Source organism: Triticum urartu, chromosome 3 (assembly GCF_003073215.2).
Source record: "Triticum urartu cultivar G1812 chromosome 3, Tu2.1, whole genome shotgun sequence".
Taxonomy (NCBI): domain Eukaryota; kingdom Viridiplantae; phylum Streptophyta; class Magnoliopsida; order Poales; family Poaceae; genus Triticum; species Triticum urartu.
In genome coordinates this window covers 687,616,104-687,626,235 of record NC_053024.1, presented here as the reverse complement: position 1 = coordinate 687,626,235, position 10,132 = coordinate 687,616,104, and positions in this window count along the sequence as shown.

Here is a 10,132-nt window from a genome sequence, read left to right as displayed (position 1 = left end):
CGGTTATGTGTTGAAGGATGGATACAGCTGGATATATGATTTGCTAGATTTGGGTGAGATATTATGCTTCCCCTGTATCCCCAACACCTGATTGCATAACCGGAAAGGTTTGGGAGTTTCATAGGTGGGAATTCTTGTAGCTCTAGTTCTTCTTCCACGGATATTTGGTTTGAGATTGGGATTTCTTACCGAGTATTCGTTCTTGGTCCGTACCTTGTTGATTTATTTCTCTACCTAAATTCTAAGTGGCTTCTCAATTTATGGATATGTGACCATTTCAAGTGGAATGCATTCGTTCTTATGTTCGGATGTGAAGACTTTATGTTGCAATTTTCATTCCGTTGGATTCAGCTTCAATATTTGTCTATCAATGTGCTAATGGATGTCAACCTCTTCAGGATGGCTCCTCCAATGCGCACGACTCCGAATCCTGATCCGCCACCACCTCCACCTCCTCCGGAGGCATGGCAAGGTGTGATGGTCGCAACCAATGCAAACACGCAGTTGATCATGCAAATTCTTCAAGAGCGCAATCAAGCGAATCAAGGCAACCAAGGGAACCAAGGAACAATCAGAATCACTTTGCTACACTCAACCAGTTCCTTGCTAACGGGCCAAAGACTTTCAACAATTGTGTTGAGGCAACTGATGCTGACGATTGGCTCGTGGATCTGTGCAAGCATTTCGAGTGCAGTAACGTCAAGCCTGAGGACTTTGTCAAGTTCGCTTCCTTCCAACTCAAAGACCAAGCCGCAGAGTGGTTCCAGCAGTACAAGGATTCCAGAGGTGGACGTGCGATTACTTGGGATGAATTCCGTCAAGATTTCAGAGCTCATCATATCCCTCAGAGCGTGGTTGAAAGCAAGCGTGAGGAATTCCGCAACCTGAAGCAAGGCTCTTTGTCTGTCTATGACTACAATAAGTTGTTCCAGAAGCTCGCCCGCTTTGCCAAGCAGGACGTACCTGATGAGAAGAGCATGATACACCAATTCAGGGGTGGTCTCAGAGAAGAAATCCAGCTAGCTCTTGTTCTCTTTGAGCCCTTGAGGTACGATGAGTACTACAACATGGCACTGAAGCAAGAGGACGCTCAACTGAGATGTGATGCTTCCAAGAAGCGAGTCAGAGATGTTACTCCTTCTTCCTCTACTCAAGTGGCCAAGCAGCAGAAGTTTTGGCTTCCTCCTCCTCCGTTCCGTCAGCCGTATCAGAAGAGCAAAGGTGGCAGTGGATCTTCCCACCCACCCAACCCTGGTTTTCAGAACAATACTTCGTCTCAAGCTCCAAGATCGAGTGCTCCGTATCACCGTCCGCTTTCAGAGATCACGCGCAACAAGTGCCAACAGAAAGGTCACTATGCCAACAAGTGCTTCAACCAGAGGTGCCTCCCTCCTCCTCCTCCTGTCAGATCGGCAAGTACAGCTGTGGTCAAGCATAACCCCAAGCACGCCAAGGTCAACTTGATGAATGCAGCTCAGGCAGAGGACTCGTCAGATGTCATCATGGGTAACCTTCCTGTTAATGATATTCCAGCTAAAGTTCTTTTTGACACTGGTGCATCACATTGTTTCATCTCGAGACCGTTTTCATCTAAGCATGGTTTGGCTTTGCAAATTTTGCCTAGTCCATTAGCAGTTGTCTCTCCCGGTAGGCGCATGCATGCTAACTCCATTGCTCCGGATGTTACTATCACAGAACAAATACCCACTTCCCAACATCAACGAGCTGTTCGAACAACTCAAAAGGTGCCCAAGTATTCTCCAAGCTTGATCTCCGTATGGGTTATCATCAGATTCGAATCCGTGAGCAAGATATTCCCAAGACGGCTTTCAGGACAAGCTATGGTTCATATGAATACACTGTCATGTCTTTTGGCCTCGTCAACGTTCCTCCGACTTTCTCTCGCATGATGAACTTCATCTTCAACGCCTACACCAATGACTTCGTTTTTGTCTATCTCGACGACATTCTGGTTTTCTCGAAGAACAAGGAAGATCATACCAAGCACTTGCGTTTGGTACTCGATAAGCTCAGAGAACACCAGTTCTACGCCAACTTCTCCAAGTGCGAATTTTGGCTCAATGAGGTTCTTTATCTTGGTCATATCATCTCCGCCAAGGGCATTGCGGTGAATCCTGAGAAGATGTCTGCAATTGTGAATTGGGAACCTCCTCAGAACGTGAAGCAACTCCGTAGCTTCCTCGGTCTCGCAAGCTACTGTCGAAGATTCGTTGAAAACTTTTCTAAGATCGCGAAGCCTCTCTCAAATCTTCTCTAGAAGCACATCAAGTACGTTTTGTCTCCGGAGTGTGACATTGCTTTCAACACTTTGAAAGAGAAATTGGTCACCACTCCAGTTCTGACTCCGCCTGATGAACCCAAGCCGTACTAGGTCTTTTGTGAAGCCTCTCTGCAAGGTCTCGGCACAGTGTTGATGCAAGAGAAGAAAGTTGTGGATTATACCTCTCGCCAGTTGAAGCCCAACGAGAAGAACTACCCCACTCATGATCTCGACTTGGCGGCAGTTGTGCATGCTCTTTTGACTTGGAGACATCTCTTATTGGGAAGAAAAGTGGACATTTTCACTGACCACAAGAGTCTCAAGTACATCTTCACTCAGCCTAATCTCAACCTCAGGCAGACTTGATGGGTCGAAATGATTCAAGAGTATAATCCGAGTATCGAGTATACTCCAGGCAAGGCCAATGTGATTGCCGACGCATTGAGCTGGAAGGCTTATTGCAACAGTCTGATTCTCAAGCCCTATCAACCCGAGCTTTGTGAAGCTTTCCGCAAACTGAATCTGCAAGTTGTTCCTCAATGTTTCCTCACCAACCTTCAAGTCTCTCCTTCCTTAGAAGACCAGATTCGCCAAGCCCAGCTTCTTGACGCTATGGTGAAAAAGGTGAAGATTGGGATTGCCAAGAGCCAACCCAAGTACAAGTGCTACCGCCCTGATGACAAGGATACTCTTTTCTTCGAGGATCGTATTGTTGTGCCCAAAGTGAACTTCGTAAAGTGATCATGAACGAGGCTCACAATTCTCTCCTCTCCATCCACCCTGGGAGCACGAAGATGTATCAGCACCTCAAGCAGGCTTATTGGTGGACTCGAATGAAGCGCGAGATTGCTCAGTTCGTGAATGAATGTGATGTCTGCAGAAGAGTGAAGGCAGAACACCAAAGGCCAGCGGGTCTCCTCCAACCTCTTGCCATTCCAGAATGGAAGTTTGACCACATTGAGATGGACTTCGTGAGTAGGTTTCCAAAGTCCAAGCGTGGCAATGATGCTATATTCATTGTCATCGACAAACTCACTAAAGTGGCTCATTTTCTGTCTATCAAAGAGTCAATCACTGCAGCTCAATATAAAGATCACCGGAATCGGATGCACGGTTTGGAAATGGCAAGCAAAACGAATATGGCATCGGTCTGCGATAATCAGCAAGTAGCCATCTAAATGCATCAAGATAAATATGCTACAGCACTCAAACATGACAACAAAATACATGGAAGGGATCCTCTCATGAAGCTGGACAAAATATGAACACTGAGCTACGGCTAGTTCATCCATTAACAGGCTCAAACAAGCATGGCAAAAGTGCAAATGATAACAGGTTTCAGACTTAGTGAAATTAACACGTCTGGAATTTATTATCAGGAAGCATACTTTAGAGCATGAAAACTATATGGTATAGGAACTTAACATGGCAAAGCAAGGCATGGCATGAAGCTACTAAAAGCACTTAACAAAAGTCCCTTAGTCACCTTGAGCCAAAAGGGATCAGAAAATACAATTGCAAGCATGTGAACATGGCAAAAACATAAATAGATTTCAGACTTGGTGAAAAACTGGAGCATACAAATCAGTTAACGAGTAGGCATATTTACGAGTTCGATGCACTCACTATAGATCATTGCATGACAAAATAAGCATACACCCATTAAGAATACATGGCTTAGAAGCTAGACATGGCAAGAACAACAACATAGCATGCACGGATCAATAGCAACATCCTCGGCAAAATCGCTAACAAGTCAACAATCTGCCAGGATTCACGATATAGCAAAAGTAGAGGTCGATTTACTCAAGCTCGGGTGCTCCATAAATGCAAACAAAGACAAGGATGGATAGAGCACCACAATTTTAACAAATCGTCCTTACTGATCATCCTCAAAAGAGGCACGGGTCACTAGTAAACAACATGAACATATGGCATAACGACAAAATCAGGACAAGGACTTAGTGAAATTCCAAGTCCCTGAAATCAGCATTACCGATTACGCTACTTTGCAAGCTTGTGCTAGTCACCACACATATCACAAAAATACATGGCATGCACCTCTGTAAAGATGGCATGGCATATAACAAAACTCATGTAGAGCTCAGAAGCATATCATGCACACATTAATCATGGCAAAAATGTCAAAAAGCTATTTGATGCAACAGATCTGACAAATTAATCACATAGCCCTCTTGCAACAGCATTTCGAGCATCAATATGAGCTCAAATAAAAATGATGCAATGATACGAAGTGATGTACTCGTCGAGACGAACATTTTGATGTGCTACACGCACAAATCGGAGCTACGGATGCAGAGATACGACATGATGAATATTGCAAAAAAATAAGGGGAGAGGGGGAAAGTCAACCCTAGTGGATCTAGGGTTTATTGTGCTCCCGATCCACTGTAGCAGCGCGGCGTGGTACTGTTCACCGGATGAACCCGAGGTCGCCGGCGAGGTACCGGACTCCGGCGAGGTCGCCGGCGAGGTACCGGACTCCGGCGAGGTCTCCTTGCTCCGGCGAGCTCGGCAAGGCGGCGGGGAGGTGAAGGAGAGGCGAGGCCGGCCTCTCCTGACCGGATCTGGAGGCGGGGGGCAGGAACGAGGCGGCGGTGGTCGAGGCGGCGCGGGACTCGCGGGGCAGGCCGGCGGCGAGCTCCGGCCGGTGATGTGCGGCGGCGGTGGTGCGGCGAGCGTCGGCCTCCTGGGTGGCGCGCGAGCAAGTAGACGAAGGCGGCACGGGCGAGCTCCTCTAGCCCGTGCGCGGGCGCGGGCGGGCCGGCCACGGGCCGCGGCGGGCTCCGGCAGCGGTGGAAGGCGGCGGCCACTCAGGCAGTGCCACATGGCGGCGGCGGGAGACCTCCGGACATGTCCGTCGGCGGAACTCTGTCCGGCGCGCGAGAAGAGGGAAAGATCTAGGGTTAGGGGGGAAGAGACCCGAGAATTTTGTGAGGAGATCTATTTATAGGCATAGAGGGAGCTAGGAAGCTCAGAATGAGGAGCGGTTTGCGGCCGGGCGATCTTGATAGAACGCTCTAGACGATAGAAGAGGTTTAGGTGGGTTTTGGGCCGAATTGGAAGGGTGTTGGGCTACAACACAAAGGAGGCCTTCTCGGACCCTCAGTTAACCGTTGGAGTATCAAACGAAGTCCAAATGGCACGAAACTTGACAGGCGGTCTACCGGTAGTAAACCAAGGCCGCATGGCAAGTCTCGGTCCAATCCGGAAATGTTTAACCCCCACACATGAAAAGAGGTAGAAAGGGGCACCGGAGGAGATAGGAGTGCCAGAATGCAAAACGGACAATGGGGAAAATGCTCGGATGCATGAGACGAACACGTATGCAAATGCAATGCACATGATGACATGATATGAGATGCATGACAAAGGCAACAACACACGGAGACAAAAACCCAAACCCAAGGAAATAAAATAACTTAGCACCGTAAACGGCAAGAGTTGGGAATACATATAAGGTAAATTACATCCGGGGTGTTACAACGCATGCACGAACTGTTTAGATGACACCGACAGTATATATCTGGACAAATGCATGAAGAATTTGTACCTGGGGCATTATCGATTTCTTCTGACCAACCATCAATGTCGAAAGAAAGGCAAGCATTTCAAAGGTGAGGCAGATCATCGGAAGAAGCCCGCCGTCCATACTAGTGACCCCGGACATCCGGCCCCTGGAGCATCGTCCACAACAGTCGCCCAACTGCCAAGCACCTACAGGCCCGGACATCCGGCCCCAGCCCGGACATCCGGCCCAGCCCGGATATCTGGCCCGAAGCCCGGAAATCCGGCACCCTCTATCCAGAGAGCACTGAGGCCGACCCCGCCAGCCCTGACATCCGGGCCCCAATCCCGGACATCCGGCCCATTCTGAGCCTCCGGACATCTGGCCCATCGCCCGAACATCCGGACCCCACCTATCCAGAGAGCGTCAAGGCCAACCCCAACCGCCCAGACATCCGGCACCTCACAAAGGCCCGGACATCCGGCCCGACACCCGGACATCCAGCCTCCCCTGTCTACGCATAGTGTAAGGGCCGAGGCCCATGTACCCCTTCGCCCACCTAGACTATGTATACTCCTCCTCCTCCCTCTTTCTTGGGTCAGCGTTGTGATAGCTCATATGTGAGATAGAGCCTCGCTCATCCATCCGGATCTACTCCATCGCGAGGGACCGACACCTCTTCGGGAAGATCCACCTTGGATTCAAGACCCCTGACGGGAAGAACCGGTTACCCTTTGTATCATCCTTTGTTGGATTCAGACCATGTGATCTCTATGTGTACTTGGATCTAGCATATGTGTGACCTAATCTTGTTGGTTTGAGTCTTCCTCTTATGTTTTCCCTCGTGATTTCTCCTCGTGTTCTTCGTGTTCTTCACGGGATCCGCTCCTTTCATGAAAGATCGGCCATGTAGGGTTCCAACCTACACCATCTTGGTATCATGAGCCACGTTGATCATGATTTTGGAGCCCCCCTCTTTGTTTCCTAGCCTTGTTTTGTTGATTTTGTCCCTAATTCAAAAATTCCCCACAAAAATAGCCACCCAATTTTTTTGTGATTTGTTAGTGTGATGAAATTTTGTTGGATTTGATCCGTGAATTTTGTGTGTTGCAGGTAGATCTAGCTTTCCCCCATCTTTTCCCCAATTTCCATCCACAAAATCTCCCGAATTTGCCTCTTCCACGCAGAGTTCATCAAGTTCGTCCACGGATCCAGATCCCGGATATCCGGCCCGCAAGCCCAGACATCCGGCCCCTGAAAGCATCACTTCCACCCAACGCTTCATTTTTTTCCTAACTTTCGCCAAATTTCAATCCGGGTGCCCACTTCCAGTTCCGCATAGCACCACCGCTTACCCACTTCCAATTCCGACAATTTTGACACGTTTTGTTTTGAGAATTTGAGTTGCAGTTCCCGTGTCCTATTGTGTTTCGGCTATTTAGGTATGGTTCAACATCGACATCACCGCCGCTCATCTTCGCCACGGACTCGTCATTCGACATCGACCACCTCACGGTCATCCGTTGTTGCTTACAAACAACCAACCTCGACAGTAACCTCATCTTGGTATCGTGATTTCATTCTACATGCTTGACATTGCATTGATAACGCCATAGCCCATTTTGCGTAACTTACCCATCGAGAATAGCCTTTGATATATTGTCGGCAATGTCACTTGTGTACATTAGTGGTCATACTTTACATCGCATACATACCATACCATCGTGGTGCATATCTTGGTATCATCTCTTGTGTCACAACGTTGTCATCGCATATACTCAATTGCTCTCTTGGTTCGTGAAGTTTTGCATGAGAAGAGAGATCAAACGACAAAGAGCCAAACAAGCATTTAAGCAAAAGGGAAAGATAAGCAAAGAGCTTATCAGCAAGAACCATAGCATCATACTACATTAAGATTGACATACTCGATCATCTTGGATCATATCATCGGAATACCATACATATAGCATACTGGGATAGAAGTCGTTGAATTTTTGCTTAGTAGGTTGTGCACAAGTTTCATGTCCGCCTATTGTGCAATCGTGCTAGCGTCTCTCAAGTGTTTTGCAACAAGAGCATTTTCGTGGATTCCACATTTTGGCTCATTCCTTGGTTGCACTTGAAGGAAATATGCCCTAGAGGCAATAATAAATTATTATTTATTTCCTTATATCATGATAAATGTTGATTATTCATGCTAGAATTGTATTAACCGGAAACATAATACATGTGTGAATACATAGACAAACAGAGTGTCACTAGTATGCCTCTACTTGACTAGCTCGTTAATCGAAGATGGTTATGTTTCCTAACCATAAACAAAAGAGTTCTTATTTGATTAATGGGATCACATCATTAGGAGAATGATGTGATTGACATGACCCATTCCATTAGCTAAGCACCCGATCGTTTAGTATGTTGCTATTGCTTTCTTCATGACTTATGCATGTTCCTATGACTATGAGATTATGCAACTCCCGTTTGCCGGAGGAACACTTTGTGTGCTACCAAACGTCACAACGTAACTGGGTGATTATAAAGGAGCTCTACAGGTGTCTCCAAAGGTACATGTTGGGTTGGCGTATTTCGAGATTAGGATTTGTCACTCCGATTGTCGGAGAGGTATCTCTGGGCCCTCTTGGTAATGCACATCACATAAGCCTTGCAAGCATTGCAACTAATATGTTAGTTGCGAGATGATGTATTACGGAACGAGTAAAGAGACTTGCCGGTAACGAGATTGAACTAGGTATTGGATACCGACGATCGAATCTCGGGCAAGTAACATACCGATGACAAAGGGAACAACGTATATTGTTACGCGGTCTGACCGATAAAGATCTTCGTAGATTATGTAGGAGCCAATATGGGCATCCAGGTCCCGCTATTGGTTATTGACCGGAGACGTGTCTCGGTCATGTCTACATTGTTCTCGAACAGTAGGGTCCGCACGCTTAAGGTTACGATGACAGTTATATTATGAGTTTATGAGTTTTGATGTACCGAAGCTATTTGGGAGTCCCGGATGTGATCACGGACATGACGAGGAGTCTCGAAATGGTCGAGACATAAATATTGATATATTGGACGACTATATTCGGACACCGGAAGCGTTTCGGGGAAGTTTCGGATAAAACCGAAGCACCGGGGGGTTACCGGAACCTCCCAGGAGGTTAATGGGTCTCATGGGCCTAAAGTGGAGAAGAGGAAGGGGCTGCCAGGGCAGGCCGCGCGCCCCCTCTCCCCCTAGTCCGAATTGGACAAGGAGGGAGGGGCGGCGCCCCCCCTTTTTCCTTCTCTTCTTCCACATCTCCTACTTGGACAAGGAAAGGGAGGGGAGTCCTACTCCCGGTAGGAGTAGGACTCCTCCTGCGCGCCTCCTCTAGAGCCGGCCGCACCCCCCCTTGGATCCTTTATATACGGAGGCAGGGGGGCACCCTAGAACACACAAGTTGATCTTCGTGATCGTTCCTTAGCCGTGTGCGGTGCCCCCCTCCACCATGTTCCACCTCGGTCATATCGTTGCATTGCTTAGGCGAAGCCCTGCGTCGGTAGAACATCAAGATCGTCACCACGCCGTCGTGCTGACAGAACTCCTCCCCGACGCTTTGCTGGATCGGAGCCCGGGGATCGTCATCGAGCTGAACGTCTGCCAAGAACTCGGAGGTGCTGGAGTAACGGTGCTTCGATCGGTCGGATCGTGAAGACGTACGACTACATCAACCACGTTGTGCTAACGCTTCCATTGTCGATCTACAAGGGTACGTAGATCACACTCTCCCCTCTCGTTTCTATGCATCACCATGATCTTGCGTGTGCGTAGGAATTTTTTTGAAATTACTACGTTACCCAACAGTGGCATCCGAGCCTAGGTTTTATATGTTGATGTTATATGCATGAGTAGAACACAAGTGAGTTGTGGGCGATATAAGTCATACTGCTTACCAGCATGTCATACTTTGGTTCGGCGGTATTGTTGGACGAAGCGGCCCGGACCGACATTACGCGTACGCTTACGCGAGACCGGTTCTCCCGACGTGCTTTGCACAGAGGTGGCTTGCGGGTGACAGTTTCTCCAACTTTAGTTGAACCGAGTGTGGCTACGCTCGGTCCTTGCGAAGGTTAAAACATCACCAACTTGACAAACTATCGTTGTGGTTTTGATGCATAGGTAAGATTGGTTCTTGCTTAAGCCCGTAGCAGCCACGTAAAACTTGCAACAACAAAGTAGAGGACGTCTAACTTGTTTTTGCAGGGCATGTTGTGATGTGATATGGTCAAGACATGATGCTAAATTTTATTGTATGAGATGATCATGTTTT